This window comes from Hylobates moloch, unplaced genomic scaffold (assembly GCF_009828535.3).
Source record: "Hylobates moloch isolate HMO894 unplaced genomic scaffold, HMol_V3 SCAFFOLD_4, whole genome shotgun sequence".
NCBI classification, from domain to species: Eukaryota; Metazoa; Chordata; class Mammalia; order Primates; family Hylobatidae; genus Hylobates; species Hylobates moloch.
The window spans coordinates 5,105,814-5,125,998 of record NW_026652279.1 but is presented as its reverse complement, the minus strand read 5'-3'; positions in this window follow the sequence as shown (position 1 = coordinate 5,125,998).

Here is a 20,185-nt window from a genome sequence, read left to right as displayed (position 1 = left end):
ATCAGTCAGGTAATCACGTCAATGAATGTATAGTTGCATTGAGAGTTGTGGGGAGGAGATTTTTAGGGTTCAGTAAAAAAAATCATAAGCTCTGATGAATCATAAAGGTAAAGGGGGCTTTTCTGAGAAAGGGACACTTGAGCTAATTCAACAAGAAGGGGGAGAGGATAGGGTCAAGAATGTACTGGGCAGTGAGATCAGCACATGCAATGGCCCTATGGGGAGGATTTATAAGAAGACAGATATGCCTAGGGCAGAAAATGAGGGGTATGCTATGACTAAAGCAGGAGACAGGGACAGGGCCATGCCTGACCATCCAGGCCAGGATGTGGATTTTGGATTTTTATCTCCAAAACAATACACACATTGAAGGATATGGATCAAGAATATAGGTCACAAAGATTAGGGTTGTGAAAGGATCATTGCAGTGGTAATGATTTACAAAAAATAATTCCCCATAGAAAGACTTTGTTCATCATCTTGGCTTTTGACACTACTCAGCAAGACTCAAACAAATTTTTTCCAGTAGGTGGAGAAGATGTTGGCTTCAGTGGCATGATTTCAGGAACCCTAGCCCCTAAAGTCCTTGCCATTGAATTGTGCAGTGAAGGAATCTCCCCAAATTCTATGTCATTAATAAAGAAGACAGTGAACAGACAACCTACAGAATGGGAGAAAATATTTACAAATTATACAACCAACAGAGGACTAATATCTAGAATCTACAAATAACTCAAACAACACAACAATAGCAACAAAAAAACCAATAACCCCATTAAAAAGTGGGCAAAGGATATGAATAGACATTTTTCAAAAGAAGATGTATAAATGGCCATCAAGCATATGAAAAAAATGCTCATCACTAATTATCAGAGAAATGCAAATTAAAACCACAATGAGATACCATCTTACACCAGTCAGAGTGACTATTATTAAAAAGTCAAAAAACAACAGAAGTTGGTGAAGATGTGGAGAAAATGAAACATTTGTACACTGTTGGTGGCAATGTAAATTAGTACAACATCTATAGGAAAATAGAGTTAATATTTCTCAAAAAACTAAAGCAAAACCAACATTTGATCAAGCAATCCCCCTATTGTGTATCTACCCAAAGGAAAAGAAATCATTATGTTAAAAAGATATCTGCTCTCATATGTTTATTGCAGCAACATTCACAATAGCAAAAACGTGGAATCAATCTAAGTGTCCATCAACAGATGACTGGATAAAGAAAATATATAAACACAATGGAATGCTCTTTAGCCATAAAAAACAATGAAATTATGTCTTTTGCAGCAACATGGATGGAACTGGAGGCCATTATCTTAAGTGAAACAACTCAGAAACAAAAAGTGAAGTGCCTCATGTTCTCCCTTAAAGTGGGAGCTAAATAATGTGCACACATGGACATAGAGTGTGGAATGACAGACACTGGAGACTACAAAGGGTAGTAGGGTGGGAGGGAAGTGAGAGATGAAAAATTACTTAATGGGTACAATGTACATTATTTAGGTGATGGATATTGGAAAAGTCCAGACTTACAACTATGTAATATATCCATGTAACAAAACTGCACTTGCACCCCTTAAATTTATACAAATAAAAAAATAGGTATGGTATCCTAAGCTCCCAAGACCTAAGAACATTTTAGCATGAATTCATTTCTCAATCTTTTGTAGTGAACAAAACCCTTTGGGAACCATCATGATCAGCAGCAGTGGCATCTCTACATTTAAATAGGTCTTCCAGAATTTATGAAACACATTCATAAACATTATTTGAAGTTAATAGTAATTTCTTGCAAATGCTAGCCAAGTACTTGTGATTTCTCTAATTTGATCTTCACCACATTCTGTAGATAGGTAAAGAACAATTATCTCATTTTAGAGATGAAGAATCTGAAATGCAGAGAGATCCAGTGAACTACTGAAGGTAATTTGCAAGTGACCAGTCTGGGGCCTGAACCCAAGAGTGCTGAATTCTAGTCTGGTATTTCACAACTGCATACTTGGGCAGCTTAGCAGATGACTGCCTGGATTTAATTACTGGCTTCACCACTTACTAACCATGTGAACTTGGACGAGGTTTTGACTTTTCTGAGGCTCAGTTTCCTGATCTATAAATATGAATAGTAATAGAACTACTTAAACGAATAGTAAAAATTAAGTCAGTACTTTGAATATGCTTAGAACAGCCTAATACATTGTAAAGGCTCAATAAATGTTAGGCATTATTATTACATTATTGTTATATGCTCCACTATACTGTGAAGTTTGGGGTAGGCCAGGGAAATGCTTAAAAATAATAACACTTTTAGATGAAGAGCTAAAATTTATCAGGCAGATACTCTTAGTGCTTTACAGTAAAGTAGGGATTATTATTATTTCCTTTTTTATTTTTTTTACTGACGAAGACATTGAAGCATGGTGTATTAGTCCATTCTCACACTGCTATAAAGAAGTACCTGAGACTGGGTAATTTCTAAAAGAAAGAAGTTTAATTGACTCACAGTTCCACATTGCTGGGGAGGCCTCAGAAAACTTACAATTATGGTGGAAGGCACAGGAGAAGCAGATCTTACATGGAGGCAGGCGAGAATGAGTATGTGTCAGTGCAGGAAAACCTACCATTTATAAAACCATCAGATCTCATGAGAATTCACTCACTATCAGGAGAACAGCAATGGGGGAAACTGCCCCTATAATCTAACCACTTCCCACCAGGTCTCTTCCTAAACGCCTGGGGATTACAATTTAAGACGAGATTTGGGTGAGGACACAAAGCCTAACCGTACCACATGGAGATTAAAGTGACTTGTTCAAAGCCCCCTAAACTAAAATGTGGCAGCGCCAATGTTTGAAGCCAGGTTAATCTCATCTGTAAGGCAGCATGCCCGGGAGCTTTGCTACTTGCCTGAAATCACTGGAACTTATTGAGAAGCCCCAGGTGGCAAAGGTAACAGGAAGGTACCAGGAATTTAGGGTTGGAGATAAAGGAGATAATTGGAAACAGATACTCTTTCTGGCTAGTTGAGTAGACTGACAAAGTTTTTAAGGACTGAGAATTTAAAAGACACATACATACACATCTGCAGGGAAAGAAGAGGGTGTTAGTGGAAGCATAAAGTATCTTTGTCAGTGAGATGTTGGACATCTTTAGATGAAAGTATTACAGGGTGAAGCTTAGAAACTAAGATCTATAAGGCTGCCCAGCCAAGAAAAACTAAAACAAAAAACAAAACGGACTGTGTTTCAATTGAAGAGATTATTCAATGACTTAATATAGAATTTATTTTGTTCATTTCCAATAAATATTTTCCGTATCTTTATTTCTTAAAACCATTTCTGGCCAGGTGCAGTGGCTCGCACCTGTAATCCCAGCATTTTGGGAGGCCGATGTGGGTGGATCACCTGAGGTCGGGAGCTCGAGACCAATCTGACCAACATGGAGAAATCCTGTCTCTACTAAAAATACAAAATTAACCAGGTATGGTGGCCCATGCCTGTAATCTCAGCTACTCGGGAGGCTGAGGCAGAGAACGGCTTGAACCTGGGAGGCAGAGGTTGCAGTGAGCCACAATTATGCCACTGCACTCCAGCCTAGGCAACAAGAGTGAAACTCCGTCTCAAAAAAAAAAAAACAAAAAAAACCACAAAGTTTCTTGCTATTCATCCTGGTTCATATCCATGCCTCAAGTGAGAGGGTTAATTATTAATGTTCAGGGAAACTACTTTTGTACCCCAAGTTTAAGGGTATCCAATAATACTAGTCCAATATTTTAAATGAATAGGTAATATAAAATATGTTCAAGGAGCAAGCAGCATATTCATTTGATTTAAGAATAAAATGTGGTCTGTCAAACTGAGTCTTGTGTGCTCTCTATTTGGCAATACAAAGCTGAGATCATCTTGTGGAATTCCTGTCCATGCTCCTCAATTTTAGAAGTATTTCCATCTTCCATCTGCATGATGCCACCAAATTTAAGATTTTTGTTTCAGACATGTGAGCTTCTCTTTATGGTGAGAAATGATCACCAATACCAGGTAAAATAATTAGATTAGAATAAAATGGAAAACAATGAGCTCTGTTACCAAAATAAAAAAAAGAGTTTTTATAAATTTTATGTAGCATTCCCATGTGGTCAAGATTTGTTTATTAAAAAAGATATTGGGATTAGAAATCAAATAAATATTGCATATTGTACCATTCAGAGCTTTCACAAAGACCATATTATATGCTGGAAATAGCAATAGCAATAGTATCATACCCTGTGTATTTATTTATCATAATCATATTGTCACCTTGAAATCTACCTTACCTTACTGTGAAGTATTAATGACTAATAAAAAAGGAGGCATTTCATAAAACAACCCAAATAATTCTAAATTATGCCATTAATGTAGCAGGGAATGCTTGACTCGGAAAGATCATACTGTCTGATTCCATTTACCATTCATTTGATCTGGCACCACAGCTCTGTGACAGAATGCAGGACCATTTCAACCTCACCTAAAGTAGATAGTCTTTCCTAAATAAAGACAAAGCTAAAGACCCATTATTGTAACCAATACATGTGTATTGAATGTTTTTTCATTAGTAGTTACAGATCACAAAAATGTATTTAAATTGTTATTAAATTAGTTTAAGCTTTCTGAAAAGGACTTGAACTGCCATGACAATTGTTTGGTTTTTAAGATGGCAAGCCAAGGTTATGGAGGTAGTGAGGGGTCACAAAGGCTTAGTCTTTGTCCACGTGGATCTTACTAACCATCCAAAATGTCAAATTCAAGTTTCAGCCACATTAGAATTCATTAGTTGAGAAAGATAATTCTGTAGGCCCTTCTTGCAATCTAAGAAAAACCCTAGATATCTCTCATTCTACCCAGTCATTACCAGTTGCTAAGTTGGGTTGTATGTATGTAAAAATAAAAAAGAACTGAATTTGAGTGAGGCTAAATATAGAAGCCCAAATTCAGATTCTATTGTATTAGAATTCCACATGACTCAACCAATTCCCATAGGCTGACAAGCAGTCTAATTTTAAATCTAGAGGACTTTAAAGCAGTAAAAAAAAATTTCCTAATTAGGTAAGGCATTTACCTGTCATTCTTCACTTTTGGTAGTTATCAGTAAAAAGTCATTTACATTTTGAACTCAACATTTTCAGAGTTTCCAATTTTGCTCCACGCCATCGACTTCCAAGAAATGAACTAATTATCTTAGATGGGGTACAATCACTAAACCACTGTGGTAACTGAGCTGGAGTTTCAGTAAGCAGAGATTTAGCTACAGTGACGAGACTTCACTGTCACTCACACTGACCAAATCTCAAAGGCATGATAAGTGATAGGACCTCATTTAATTACCATTTATTCTTCATGAGAGTAGAAATTATTATAAATTATGCAGATAAGTAATTCATCATGGGGAATACGCCAAAAACACTACGTCTATGATATTAAATAACGTTGACTCAACGCATCAAGAAAATTAAAATTGTAAAGAGGATTAAGTTTGCCCTAATACTTAGTCCAAATGAAGTCTCCTTGGTTTGAATATTTGTAGTCCTACCTATTCTTTGATCATTGTTCAATTATGCAGTGCAAAAAAGATACTAAAAACTTTATTAAAATTTATTTCAAACCAGTTCATTAGGTATTTATGCAGTGATTACTATGCACACAGCCTTGCTAGTTCACAAGGCCATTTTGGTGTCATTGAAATTCAAGGTTGTATTCCCAGTCCGTTTTTTAAAATAGTGAAAATAGTAAATGAGAGTCATTCCTTTATCCCAACACTACTATCCTAAATTCTTGAAACTTCAGGTTTCCAAATTCATAAGAATGTGTTTTTTTGTCTTATCAAAATGTGAAGTTCGAGTTTGTGTGCTGGTGAGTGAGATGACAGCCTCTTTTAAAGTTGTACAAGTGGAATTGACAAGGTCAACCCTATGACACAGAGCTAGCCATGAGATAAACAAGCTTTGATAAGGGGTAATGAAGGTTTGTGAGACGGAGGCGGGTTTAGATGAAGCACTGTAATAGGGAGTACAGAACCACTATCAGAAGAAGCAATGTGGGGGCACTGGGATCCTAAAAAGCTGGGAGACTCCTTCAAGCAAAGGGGAGAAAAAAATGGTAACAGCAATGACTAGTACTACAGTCATGTGTTATTTAATGATGGGGATACTTTCTGAGGAATGCATCATTAGGCAATTTTATCATTGTGTGAACATCATAGGATATACTTACACTAACGTAGAGTGTATAGCCTGCTACATACCTAGGCTATATTGTGTAGCCTCTTGCTCCTAGGCTACAAACCTATACTGAATACTACAAGTAACTATAACACAATGAGTAGTATTTGTTTATCTAAATATATCAAAACATTGAAAAGGTACAGTAAAAATACAGTATAAAAGATAAAAAATTATACTTGCCTAGGGCACGTAATGTGACTGGAGCTTACACAAATGCAAGATACTCTGCGTGAGTCAGTGAGTGAGCGGGTGCATGAAGGTGAAGGCCTAGGACATTACTGTACACTACTGTAGACTTTATAAACACTGCATGCTTAGGTACACTGAGTTTGTAATCTTATGGGACCATTGCTGTATATGTGATCCGTCCTTGAAGAAAACATTGTTATGTGGCAAATGACTATACTATCATTTTTGGATGCATAATGTCCCAGGAAACACACTGAGCACTTTACATACATTAGCTCACTAAATCCTCATCATCATAACCATTCTGTACTGCTCCTCAGGTTTTAGCTGAAAAAACTGAGCCACGGAGAAGTTGACTTTCCCAAAGACACATAAAGCTGGGAAGTGGCAGAGCCATGAAATGAACCTAGAGCTACATTCTAGTCCCTCACAAAAGCAGATTTCACAAATCTGAGGGTTGATACTGCTTGGATCATGACAGCATAGGTGTGTGGAGTTAGTCTCCATTCAGTAAATAGCAGCTCAATTGGCTAGAGACAAAACCCTAGGAGTAATCCCTAAGTGACCCTTTCTTACCATGTATCCTCAGCCTCCAGTCCATCTTGTCAGTTCTGCCCGCAAAGTGTATCCCAAATCTGATACCATTCTCCAGCTCCACTGCTTTGCCCTGGCTCCAAGAAGCCATCATCTCTTACCTAGACCATTACAATAGTCTCTAGATGGTCTCCTTGCTTTCACTCTTGACCTCTTACTCATTCTCCACTTAGCAGCCAGAGTAACAATTTTTTAAAGTACATCTGATTACGACACTACCCTGTTTGGAACTTTCCAAGAGCTTCCCATCACTTTTAGAATAAAATCCAGTATCTTTTCCACAGCCTACCAGGTCCTTCAGCATCTGTTCTGTCTACCTCTTCAAATTCATCTGCAATAACTTTTTTTTTTTTTTTTTTAGACAGGATCTTGTTCTGTCACCCAGGATGGAGAGCAATGGCAGGATCATGGCTCGGCTCACTGTGGCCTCGACCTCCTGGACTCAGGTGATCCTCTCACTGCAGCCTCCCAAGTAGCTGGGACTATAGGCACATACCACCATGCCCAGCTAAATGTTTTTGTATTTTTTTGGAAAGATGGGGTTTCATCTTGTTGCCCAGGTTGATCTCGACCTCCTGAGCTCAAGTGATCCACCCACCTTGGCTTCCCAAAGTACTGGGATTACAGGTGTGAACCACTGTGCCCCGCCCATCTGCAGTAGCTCTTATCCCATCACACTTTCATTTGATTATACTGGCCCTTCTCTTCCTTGAATAACCCAAGAATTTCTCCATCCTGGGGCAATCCCCACTGCTGGGAGTGCTTTTCATTCAGGTCTTCTCAACAGTCTCTGCTTTTTTACCCAGGTTCCACTTAAAACATCTTTTCTTCCAGGAACCCTTCTTTGAACCCTTAATCACATTGGCCCCATCCCCCTAGCCACCCTGTTTTTGTTCTTCATAACACTTGTCACTATCTGATAGTCTGACATCTATTACTTACTTATTATCTGCCTCTCCCTAGCTCCAATTTAATTTCCAGCTGTCTTTTTCCTTCATTTCCCAGCATTATGAACATGACCTGGAGCACATTAGTTTACTCACAAAATATTGATGATTGTATGACTGAATGAATAAAGATTGCACAAAGTAAGGCTCAGAGAAATTATATGGAACTTAATCTGTGGCTTCTGTGGCTAGTTCAACGTGAAGTCAGCATCTGTAAGCAAGACCCAGGAAGTGCTGAAATCTCTAAGTGCTGGGGAACACAGATGAGTACAGCTCAAGGAGTCAAAGGAGAGCTGGTATTTGAGCTAAGTCTTAAAAAGGGTAGGATGCAGACACGAAGGTGAGGGCAATCAAAGCAGGGTACAGCGTGGGCAAAGGCAGAGAGGTGGAGACATTCAGGGCAGGCGTGCTCCCCTACACAAACAAAATATCAAATTGGCAGAGACAAGCAAAGAAGAGAAAAGGGTTGACACATCAGCTTCCCACTCTGCAGCCTTCAAGACTGTGGGAGAGTTTTTGCAACTGACACTAGAGTTAAGAGATTCTTAATTGTACCTTTTTTATTTTTTAGCTTGGCTGCTGCAAAGCCTACCCTATTTCTACTCTGCCTCCATTATGAAGTTCTCACACAGCTCAAATTAATTACTTTTATCTCACTTATACTCTAAGAACACAGCTACAGTAGTACCTGGTGGTGGATGGGAAGGAGTGGGGATCAGGAGATTAGGCTTTTAACTCACCTTGGGACCTTGGGCCTGTAATCCAAGTGCTTGGGAGGACATTTTTATTTCCCCCTTCCCCCTCTCCCTCCTCTCCCCTTCCTCTTCTTCTTCTTGTTCTTTTATGAGACAGTGTCTCTCTCTGTGGTCCAGTGGCATGATCAGAGCTCACTGCAGCAGCTTTAACCTCCTGGCTAATTATTTATTTATTTATTTTTGAGACAAGCCCTCACTATGTTGTCCAGGCTGGTATCGAACTCTTGGCTTCAAGCTATTATTTTGCTTCAGCCTCCCCAAGTACTGGGATTACAGGCATAAGCCACCATGCCTGGCCAGTTTTCAATTCTTTTATAGCTCAGTTTACCCACCTGGTAATATCTAACCACAACACTACAGTTCTAGAATTCTGTGGTTTGACCCAGAGAATTGATTGTCACTCATTGACTCCTCAAGCAATTCACTCAATTGTTCAGTCATGCAGTGTTTATTGGTTGTCTGTTTAATGTGCCACAAACTAGGTGGCTTAAAAACAACAGGATGCAGCCATAAAAAACAATGGGATTATGCCTTTTGTAGGAACATGGATGGAGCTGGAGGCTATTATCCTTAGCAAACTAATGCAGGAACAGAAAACCAAATACTACGTGTTCTCACTTATAAATGGGAGCTAAATGATAAGAACTTATAAACACAAAGAAGGAAACAACAGACACTGGAGTCTAATTAAGGAAGGAGAGTAGGAGGAGGGAGAGGAGCAAAAAAGATAACCACTGGGTGCTGGGCTTAATACTTGGGTGATGAAATAATCTGTACAACAAACCCCCATGACACAAATTTATCTACATAACAAACTTTCACATGAACCCCCGGACCTAAAATAAAAGTTAAAAAACAACAACAAAAAAAAAAACAGGCATTTATTGACTCACAGTTCTGGAGACCAGAAGTCTGAAATCAGGCTGTTGACAGGGACACACTTCCTTCAAAGGCTGTAAAGGGGAAGAATTTTTCCAGCTCTGATAGCCCCAGGCATTCCTTGGCTTGTGGTAGCATAACTCTAATCTCTGGCTCTGTCTTCACAGGCCTTTTTCTCTGTCTCTCTTTTTATAAAAATACCAGTCATTGGATTTGGAATCCACCCTAAGTCCAGGATTATTTCATCTTAAGATCTGTATTTAATTACATCTGCAAAGGCCCTATTTCCAAATAAGCTCACAGTCATAGGTACTGGAGTTTAGGACTTGAACATATATCTTTTGGGGGGGCCTCAATGCAACCCACTACAGTGAGCTGTAAAGAGTTCAGGTCCTGAGTCAAAAAGTCTTGACTCAAAATCTACTTCCACCACTTCCTCAGTGTTGACCTTGAACAATGTACTAAAGGTAATCATCTAGGATTGTCCAGAGGATTAAATAAAAACATATATGGCACCCTGGAATATAACTGGCACACAGACAGTGATATGGTTTGGATCTGTGTCCCCACTCAAATCTCATCTCAAATTGTAATCCCACCATGTCAAGAGAGGGACATAGTGGGAGGTGATAAAATCATGGGGGCAGTTTTCCTCATGCTGTTCTCACCCTTGTGAGTTCTCACACAATCTGATGGTTTAAAGGCATGTGGCTTCCAGTATCACCCTAATACCAAAATCATGAAAATATGTAACAAAACAATAAAACTACAGACCAATATCCCTGATGAATATAGATGCAAAAATCCTTAACAAAATACTAGTTAACCAAATCCAACAGTGTAGCAAAAATATAACCTGTTCAAGTGGGTTTCATACCAGGGATGCAGGGATGGCTTACCATATGCAAGTCAATAAATGTGATGCTCCATATAAATAGAATTAAAAACAAAAATCACATGATCATCTTAATAGACACAGCAAAAGCATTTGACAAAACCCAACAACCATTTTTAATTAAAACCCTCAGCAAATTGGCATAGAAGAGATATACCTTAATGCAATAAAAGGCATCTATGACAAACCCACAGCCAACCTAATACTGAACAGGGAAAAGTTAAAAACGTTCCCCCTGAGAACTGGAACAAGACAAGGACACTCACCCTCACCACTTCTATTCAACATGGTACTGGAAGCCACAGCCACAGCAATCAGACAAAAGAAAGAAAGAAAGGGCATCCAAATTGGTAAAGAGGAAGTCAAACTGTTGCTGTTTGTTGATGATATGACTGTATACCTAGAAAACCCTAAAGACTTGTCCAAAAAGCTCCTAGAACTGATAAATTCAGAAAAGTTTCAGGACACAAAATTAATGTACACAAATCAGTAGCTCTGCTGTATCCCAACAGTGCTGATAATCAAATCAAGAACTCAACCCCTGTGGCAATAGCTTCAAAAACAATAATAATAAAATACTTAGGACAATACCGAACCACGGAGGTGAAAGACATCTACATGGAAAACTACAAAACACTGCTGCAAGAAAGCACAGATGATACAGACAAATAGAAACACATCCCATGCTCATGGATGGGTAGAATCAATATTGTGAAAATTACCATACCGCCAAAAGCAATCTACAAATTCAATGCAATTCCCATCAAAATACCACCATCATTCTTCACAGAACTTGAAAAAAAAAATCCTAAAAGTCATATGGAACCAAAAAAGAGTCTCACTCTTGTTGCCCAGGCTAGAGTGCAGTGGCACAATGTTGGCTCACTTCAACTTCCGCCTCCCAGGTTCAACTGATTCTTCTGCCTCAGCCTCCCGAGTAGCTGGGACTACAGGTGCATGACACCACACTTGGCTCATTTTTGTATTTTTTGTAGAGACAGGGTTTCACCATCTTGGCCAGGCTGGTCTCGCACTCCTGACCTCAGGTGATCCACCCGCCTTGGCCTCCCAAAGTGCTAGGATTACAGGCATGAGCCACTGCACCTGGCCAGTATTCTTTATAGTAGTGTGAAAATGGATTAATACAGAAAATTGGTACTAGGAGAGTAGGACACTTCTACAAAGATACCTGAAAATGTGGAAGTGACTTTGGAACTTGGTAACAGGCAGAGATTGGAGCAGATTGGATGGCCTAGAAGAAGACAGGAAGATGAGCAAAAGTTTGGAACTTCCTAGAGACTTACTGAATGATTTTGACCAAAATGCTAACAGTGATATGGACAATGAAGTCCAGGCTGAAGTGGTCTCAGATGGAGACGAGGAACTTATTAACAATGGTGTAAAGGCACTCTTGCTATGCTTTAGCAAAGAGACAGACAGCATTTTACCCCTGCCGTAGAGATCTGTGAAACTTTGAACTTCAGAGAGATGATTTAGGGTATCTGGCAGAAGAAATTTCTCAGCAGCAGAGCATTTAAGATGTCACCTGATTTTTCTAAAAGTGTACACTCATGTGTGAAGAAAGAGATGGTCTGAAATTGGAACTTACATTTAAAAGGGAAGCAGAGCATAAAAGTGTGGAAAATTTGCAGCCTGACCAGCAGTAGAAACGAAAAACACGTTTTCTGGAGAGAAATTCAAAGCCAGCTGCAGAAATTTGCATAAGCAATGAGGAGCCAAATGTTAATCATCAAGACAATTGGGAAAATGTCTCTAGGTCATGTCAGAGATGTTCACAGCAACCCTTCCCATCACAGGCCCAGAGGCCTAGGAGGCAAAATGCTTTCAGGGGCTGGGCCCAGGGCCCTGCTGCTGCTCTGTGCAGCTTCGGGACTTGCAGCCCTTTGTGCCAGCTGCTCCAGCCCCAGCAGTGGCTAGAAGGGGCCAAGGTACAGTTTGGGCCATTGCCTCAGAGGGTGCAAGCCCCAAACCTTGGTGGGTTCCGTGTGGTGTTGCACTCTCAAGTGTACAGAAGGCAAGAATTGAAGTTTGGGCACCTCCACCTATATTTCAGAGAATGTATGAAAAAGCCTGAACGTCCGGGCAGAGGGTCTGCTGCAGAGGCATGGCCCTCATGGAGAGCCTCTACTACAGCAGTATGGAGGGGAAATATAGGGTTGGAGCCCCCACACAGAGTCCCCACTGGGTCACTGCCTATTGGAGTTTTGAGAAGAGAGCCACTGTCCTCCAGACCTCAGAATGGTAGATCCACCAGTAGTTTGCCCTGTGCACCTGGAAAAGCTGCAGGCACTCAATGTCAGCCCACGAAAGCAGCCACAGGTGCTGTACCCCACAGAGCCACAGGGGCAGAGCTGCCCAAGGCTGTGGGAGCCCACCCCTTACATCAGTGTGCCCTGGATGTGAAATGTGGAATCAAAGGAGATTTTGAAGCTTTAAGATTTAATGGCTTTCCTGCTGGGTTTTGTACTTGCACTAGGCCTCTAGCCCCTTTTTTGGCCAGTTTCTCCCTTTTGCTATGGGGGCATTTACCCAGTGCCTGTACCCCCACTGTACTTGGAAGTAACTAATTTGCTTTTTATTTTACAGGCTCATAGGTAGAAGGGAATTGCCTTGTCTCAGATGAGACTTTGGACTTAATTTTGGATTAATGCTGGAATGAGTTAAGACTTCAGGCGACTGTTGGAAAGGCATGACTGCATTTTGAAATGTTAGAAGAATATGAGATTTGGGAGGGGCCAAGGGCAGAATGATATGGTTTGGCTCTGTGTCCCCACCCAAATCTCATCTCCAATTGTAATCCCCATGTGTAAAGGGAGGGACCTGATGAGAGGTGATTGGATCATTGGGGCAGTTTCTCCCATGCTGTTGTCATGATAGTGAGTTCTCAAGAGATCTGATGGTTTAAAAATGGCAGCTTCCTCTATGTGCTCTCTCTCTCTCCTGCCACCCTGTAAGACGTGCCTTGCTTCCCCTTCACCTTCTGCCATGATTGGAAGTTTCCTGAGGCCTCCCCAGCCATGCAGAACTATGAGTCAATTAAACTTCTTTTCTTTATAAATTACCCAGTCTCAGGTAGTTCTTTATAGGAGTGTGAAAACAGGTTAATACAGCCAGTTTTAATAAATGTTATGCTTATTGTAACTATTGTTCTCTTTAGCAAAGTATTTCCAATGATGGAATTGTCTGTTCATCAAGAAAACAAATTTGTGCCCATACCAAATCACTACAGGGGAGAGTGGAGGTAGTTAACTGGAAAATTAAAACCAAAAAAACCTACCATAGAAAACATGGGCTTTAGGGCCAGGCCTGTTGCTCATATGCGGAATTCCAGTGTTTCAGAGGCCATGCCAGGTGTATCACCTGGGGCCAAAAGTTGAAGTCTGCAATGAGCGGTGATGATACCACTACACTCCAGCCTGGGGAACACAGGGACAGAGCAAGACCCTATTTCTTAAAAAAGAGGGAGAGAGAAAAAAAAAACGTGGGCCTGAAGTACCAAAACTGACTCCCTGCATTGATTGCATTATCCAGATAAATGTTCAGTTGCCATCTTAATGGGATCTAAATAGACAAAAGCTGGATTTAAGGTTTATTCAATATATTTTTACTTTCTAAAGGGCAATTTCAGGTTCAACCCGCATCTTGGAAAGATGGCTAATTCAGTAGATTTCTTGGTGTAAGAAGCCTATTACACTTAAAAGGATCATTTTTACTTCTTGAAATCTTGACATTAGAAACAAGAATGCAATTTGCAGAGATTTTTGTCCTTAAGTTTCCATGGCTTATATACCTCAAAGAATGCATACTCTTATTGCAATGGCCTGAGGCTTTCCACTCTGCTGAAACACTGCAGTCTTCTTCTAAGATGCATGATCTGGTTTCTGCTTGCTTTTTGAGCTTCATTATTCATGCATTCATTCCATAAATATTCTGAAGCAACAAGGATCATCTACTGTGTGCCACACATTATTTTAGATATTAAGTGCAATTCCAGTAATTCATCAGGTTTATATTAAATGTAGGAATTGTTTAGATCTGGCACAAGATCCCAAGGTGCCTGACCTTGCCCTGTTTATGATATTAAAGAGCAAATTATGAACTCTCAGCGTACAGGAAAAATGTGACAGCAATGATCTCTTTCTGCAAAATTACATGTTTACAATGTTGCATTAAGAGTGGATTGGGATTGCTGAGAGTAGAATGGATGAAGTTGTTGTTCTGAAGCTTCTCAGTTCTCTCTGGTGTTTCAGATTTGTTCTGTGTCACTGTCTATATTGTATACCCTAAGATCCTATCTTAATTTTATCCCATGACTAGAACTAGGTTAGAACAAGGCCAAGGTTAGAACTAGGCTGTGGTACTATTCTATCGACTTCATTTGACTGAAACTTTCATAATGATGGCTGCAACTCTGTCTGTCATTGTATGTCTGCCTGCTGGGATACAGTAAGTGGACAATAAATATGTGTCAGAGGAAGGAAGGAAGGAAGGAAGGAAGGAAGGAAGGAAGGAAAGAAGGCAGGCAGGCAGGGAGGGAGGCAGGGATGAATTAATCATAGTATATGAGATACTTGTGACTGAACTACATTCCTTGTTCAACTGCAACTTCCTAACGCTCTGTCTCGTTGATATTCTCTTTATCTTATAGCTCATGCTTAGCGTGGTTTTAAATCAATCCCTCCCAGCTATAGCTTACCATGTTCTAACCATATTAGGACTTCTATATTCAACCTTTCACCCTGACTCCAACTAATTGCCTCCTTCTCTTCTGTTTCCCAGTTTAAACTCCCAAGAGATTTTTAAAAAAAAATGTTTATTAAATATTTTAAATTTTGCCCCACCCCAACCCCGCCTTTTTTTTTTTTTTTTTTTTTTTTTTTTTTAGAGATAGAGTATTGCTCTGTCACCCGGGGTGGAGTGAGTGGCATAATCATGCCTCACTTTAGCCTCAAACTCCTGGACTCAAGGGATCTTCTCACCTTAGCTTCCCTAGTAGCTGCAACTACAGGTGTGCACCACCACGCCTGGCTAATTGTGTTGTTGTCGTTGTTGTTGTTGAAGAGACAGGGTCTCATTTCTTTTTTGCCCAGGCTAGTCCTGAACTCCTGACTTCAAGCAATCCTCCTGCCTTGGCCTCCCAAAGTGCTCGGATTACAGGCATAAGCCACCACACATGGCTTAGATTTATCTGTCTTTTAAAAATATATTGGCCAATGGCTTCTGATGCTTATTTGGAAATGTCTACAGCCAATGTGGTAATGAGCTGTTGGTGATAAAAAATTGGTATGCCATATGCCATTGGCAAAAGGGAGGAAAGCAGGAGGATCACTTGAGGCCAGGAGTTCCAGGATGTACTGAGCTACGATCATGCACACTGCACTTCAGCCTGGGTGATAGACTGAGACCCTGGCTTTACCAAAAAATAAAATAAAATAAAATACATCTGAGACCAAAATCATCTTATTAGAATGACAGTGAAGCCAATAAAATACATCATCCATATAGCTTAGAAGACCAAACCTGACTCATTTCAGGAAAACTGTCTCAACGGGAGTGTCTATAAAATCCTCCCTGTTCCTCCACTCTCCACTCTACATTATCTCCATGTCAGTGAATTATTTTTGCACAATAAAAGCATTCATATAGGACATATTTCCAGATGTAAATATGTTCACTCCCATTTGAAGAGACATTGTTTGCTTCATTATTTCACAGAGTGCAATTTGCGCCATTCTCCCTGTTGCTCCAGCACCAGCGGAAAGAAGCAGGAATGAACTAAATTGTCATTTTCCAAAGAGATCACTGTCCTGTGCTAAGGCGATTAAAAGGCCTTGTGTATTGGGCCAAAATTGGGGGGGAAATGGGTTCTTTCTCATCTTTTGACACCAGAATATACGTTTACGTGGAGAATTTCTGATATTAAGGGATCAACAAAGCTGAAATGTTGCAATGACTATGTTCTTTTTGTAATAATCCTGAGTCAGTGATCAGCACACCACTGAATCTAACTCTCCAAGCCTCCCTTAAGCTTACAAATGATATTCCATTTATTTTAAATCAATCAAGTGTCCTTAGAGGATTTCACCAGAAACCCAAATATAATTACATAAACACACAGGCTTCCTAACTATGTGTGTGTTTTGCCAACAGAAAAATATATTTTCTGTGCAATGCAGACAGAGTGAATGAAGGTTTATAAAATACATTTTAATGTCTTAAGAACAACAATATTAGACCTAGAATTGGGCACATATACTTTACCAAGAAGAAAAAATAAACACAGAAGATGTGATTAGGGCCTTACTGTGGTTGAAATTACCCCAAAGTAGCCTCTACTCATTTAAATGAAGTTTACTCTGTTTCATAGTCTACATTTCAGTAATATACTTATTTAAATCCTAGAAAATTGCTAACTTCATCAGCACTAGGCAACACAAGGACCTGAGGGTATGAGCTAGTCTTTTATTTATTCATTAGATTTCTATAACATCTCTTTTCCAAAGAGCCCCAGGCACTGTAGACAATGTTTAACTGATGTTAGACCAAGGATTCATGGAAATGAGAAGTGGAACTTTGTCTAAGGAGATGTCACAGAAGAAAGGAAACCAGGAGGCAGAGGAGAAGGAAATGGAGAAGAGTCTGACAGGGAGAAGATATATGCAGCCTTTAAAATACCAGAATAAAAATGTGAAGTCTCAGCATCAGGCCTCTGTCTTTAGTCCAGATAATACGATTACAGAGGACATGCTTCTGAGAAGGAACACTGTTCGCAACCTCTTAGAATTACACACGTCAGGAAAGCTCCTAAAAATCTCATTTTTAACAGATATGTTGAATTGACTTGCTACAGGCTGACAAAATTTAACGTTCAAATTAAAAGGTATTTATTTAACACATTTTAATATGCTCTTATTTAATAAAGCTCCCTCCCATTCCACCTGTGTCCGATGTGACCACATTTTTGTTATTTTTTTTTTCATACTCCACACCATTTGGAAAGTACTGAAAGTCATAGAGGACGATGGGTAAAAGGCAGTGGGGTTTCTATTTATCAGATTGCAATATTGCGTAATTAGCTCGAAACGCTACTGCGGCAGGCTCTCCACTCTTGCCCGGCCAAGGAGACATAGGAGAGATCCGGAGGACAAGTTCTTCAGACATAACAATTGTAGGACTCCTTCTATGGCCATCTCTAACAAAACACACTGAATAGTGGATCCTACCAGCTTCATGCCAATTTTAACACTAAGAGTAAAGAGAAAGTAAGAGAGTGAATTGTAATGAGATCATGGACAGTACATGACATTTTTGAAATTTTATTTTGGAGGCTGAGGTGGGTGGATCACGAAGTCAGGAGATCAAGACCATCCTGGCTAACACGGTGAAACCACGTCTCTACTAAAAATACAAAAAAAATTAGTCGGGTGTGCTGGCATGCACCCGTAGTCCCAACTACTTGGGAGGCTGAGGCAGGAAAATTGCTTGAACCTGGGAGGCAGAGGCTGCAGTGAGCTGAGATGGCGCCACTGCACTCCAGCCTGGGCGAACAGAGCAAGACTCTATCTCAAAAAAAAAAAAAAAAAAAAAAAAGAAAAAGAAAAGCAGGGGGTCGAATAGCTTAAACATTTTACTCCTTTGTTGGTATTAAACATTATTATGTATTAAATCACTAATAATCACTAGCTTTAAAACTTAAACACTGACATTCCAATGAATTACATATAAATAATTAAGTCTCGTGCTGATGGAGGGGAATCAGAAGGGATAATCCTGAATTTTTACTTTAACTCTGAGAGCCTGGTGTTGGACAAGGAACAAGTGGGAAGTTATATTTGATTCCAAATGATGGCTTCTTTCAGAACTGCGTTGAGAAACCATAGAAAGACAGTATTTTCTCTTGGTTCAGCATTTTAGGGTCAATTCAATTTAGGACAATTTACTATTCGTTGGACAGCAAGCAGTGTTGTGCTTGAAGCTAAAACATGTCTCCAGCCTCATGTTGCCTAGAATTGCATGAGTGGTGCTAGATAGAAGCTTGAAGATGTCATGCTATAATATTTTTTCTTTCTTTTTGTTGTCTTTTTTCTTTCTTTCCTTCTTTCTCTTTCCCTATCTCTTCCCTTTTCATTTCTTTCTCTTTCCCTCTCTCCCTCCCTTCTTTCTCTCTTTCATTTTGTTTTCTTTTTCTTTCCTTCTTTCTCTCTCTTTCCCTCTCTTCTCCCTTTTCTTTCACTTTCTGTCCTCCCTCCCTTTCTCTTTTTCTTTTTCATCTTTATCTTTCTTTCTTCTTTCTGTTTCGCTCTCTTATGCAGACTGAACTGCAGTCGTGCAGTCATAGCTTACTGCAGCCTCAAACTTCTGGGCTCAAGTGATCTTCCTACCTTAGCCTCCCAAGTAGCTGTGTCTTCTAATTTTTTTTATTTTTATTTTTTTGAAGAGATGGTATCTTGCTTTGTTGCTTAGACTAGTCTCAAACTCTTGGCTTTAAGTAATCCTCTCACCACCTTTTTTTTTTTTTTTGGTATTTTCAAATCAGCTCTTTTAATAGAAGATTACGTGAAACCAGTGAAATATGATTTTTTGCCATCCACAATCATTTGACAAAAGTGGTTAAAAAACTATAAAGAGTGACAAATTTTTATTCCTATTCTTTTAGAGAACAATTTTATCTTTAGTGACTGGCAAAAGCTCTTACTTCTAACATCAATAAATGAATTCTAATTCAGGAGAATTAATTAGTAATGGATTATTTATTATCATTGAACACACACCTTTCCAGTTCATTATCTGCAAACTTATTGATCCAACAAAATAAATGTTTAAGCATACTGATGGCAAATAAAACACTGAAATAAAAGGCAACTGAAACAAAAGTACGAAACTTTAGCTCTTGCCTTTAAAAAGAACTTAATAGAGTCCTTATAACCAAAAGAATCAATTAGAAAGTTGGACTAGGCTGAACAGTTATATTACTTAAACTCAGGCATTTGGACTTTCTGTCCAGGAGTTTAAAGCTTGAGTAAGTGACAAAAAAGCAGAAGGAATGATTGATGGTGACTCAGTCCAGGAAAGGTTCTGTGACAGACTGTCCCTGCCTTACAATGAGGCACCCTGAGTCCTGGCTCTCTGGAGTTGCCTTAGAGCAAGCTTGTCCAGCCCACGGCCTGCAGACCACATGTGACCCAGGACAGCTTTCAATGTGGCCCAACACAAACTCATAAACTTTCTTAAAACATTATAAAATTTCTTGTGATACATTTTTTTTAGGTCATCATCTATCATTAGTGTAGCCCAAGACAATTCTTCCAGTGTTGCCCAGGGAAACCAAGAGATTGGACACTCCTGCCTCAGAGCCTCCTCAAGCCCCAGATCAGTTCTGCAAACTTGCAGAATTTTCAAGAACCTCTGATGACCCTCCAATACATCTCTCCCTCTTTTGGACATCTCATTATTTGGAAGACATTTAAGCCTTTATTGAGATCCATTGGATTCTTTGGAGGCCAAATAATGAGATGACTAAAATAAAGGATCCTCTTTTGTTTGTGGGCTTCCCTATCATGTTGTGGGTGAACTTTTTTTTTTTTTTTTAACCTAGGGTTTCGGTGAGTCAGGAGAAAAAGGGGTCTTATGTCTTTACTGACAA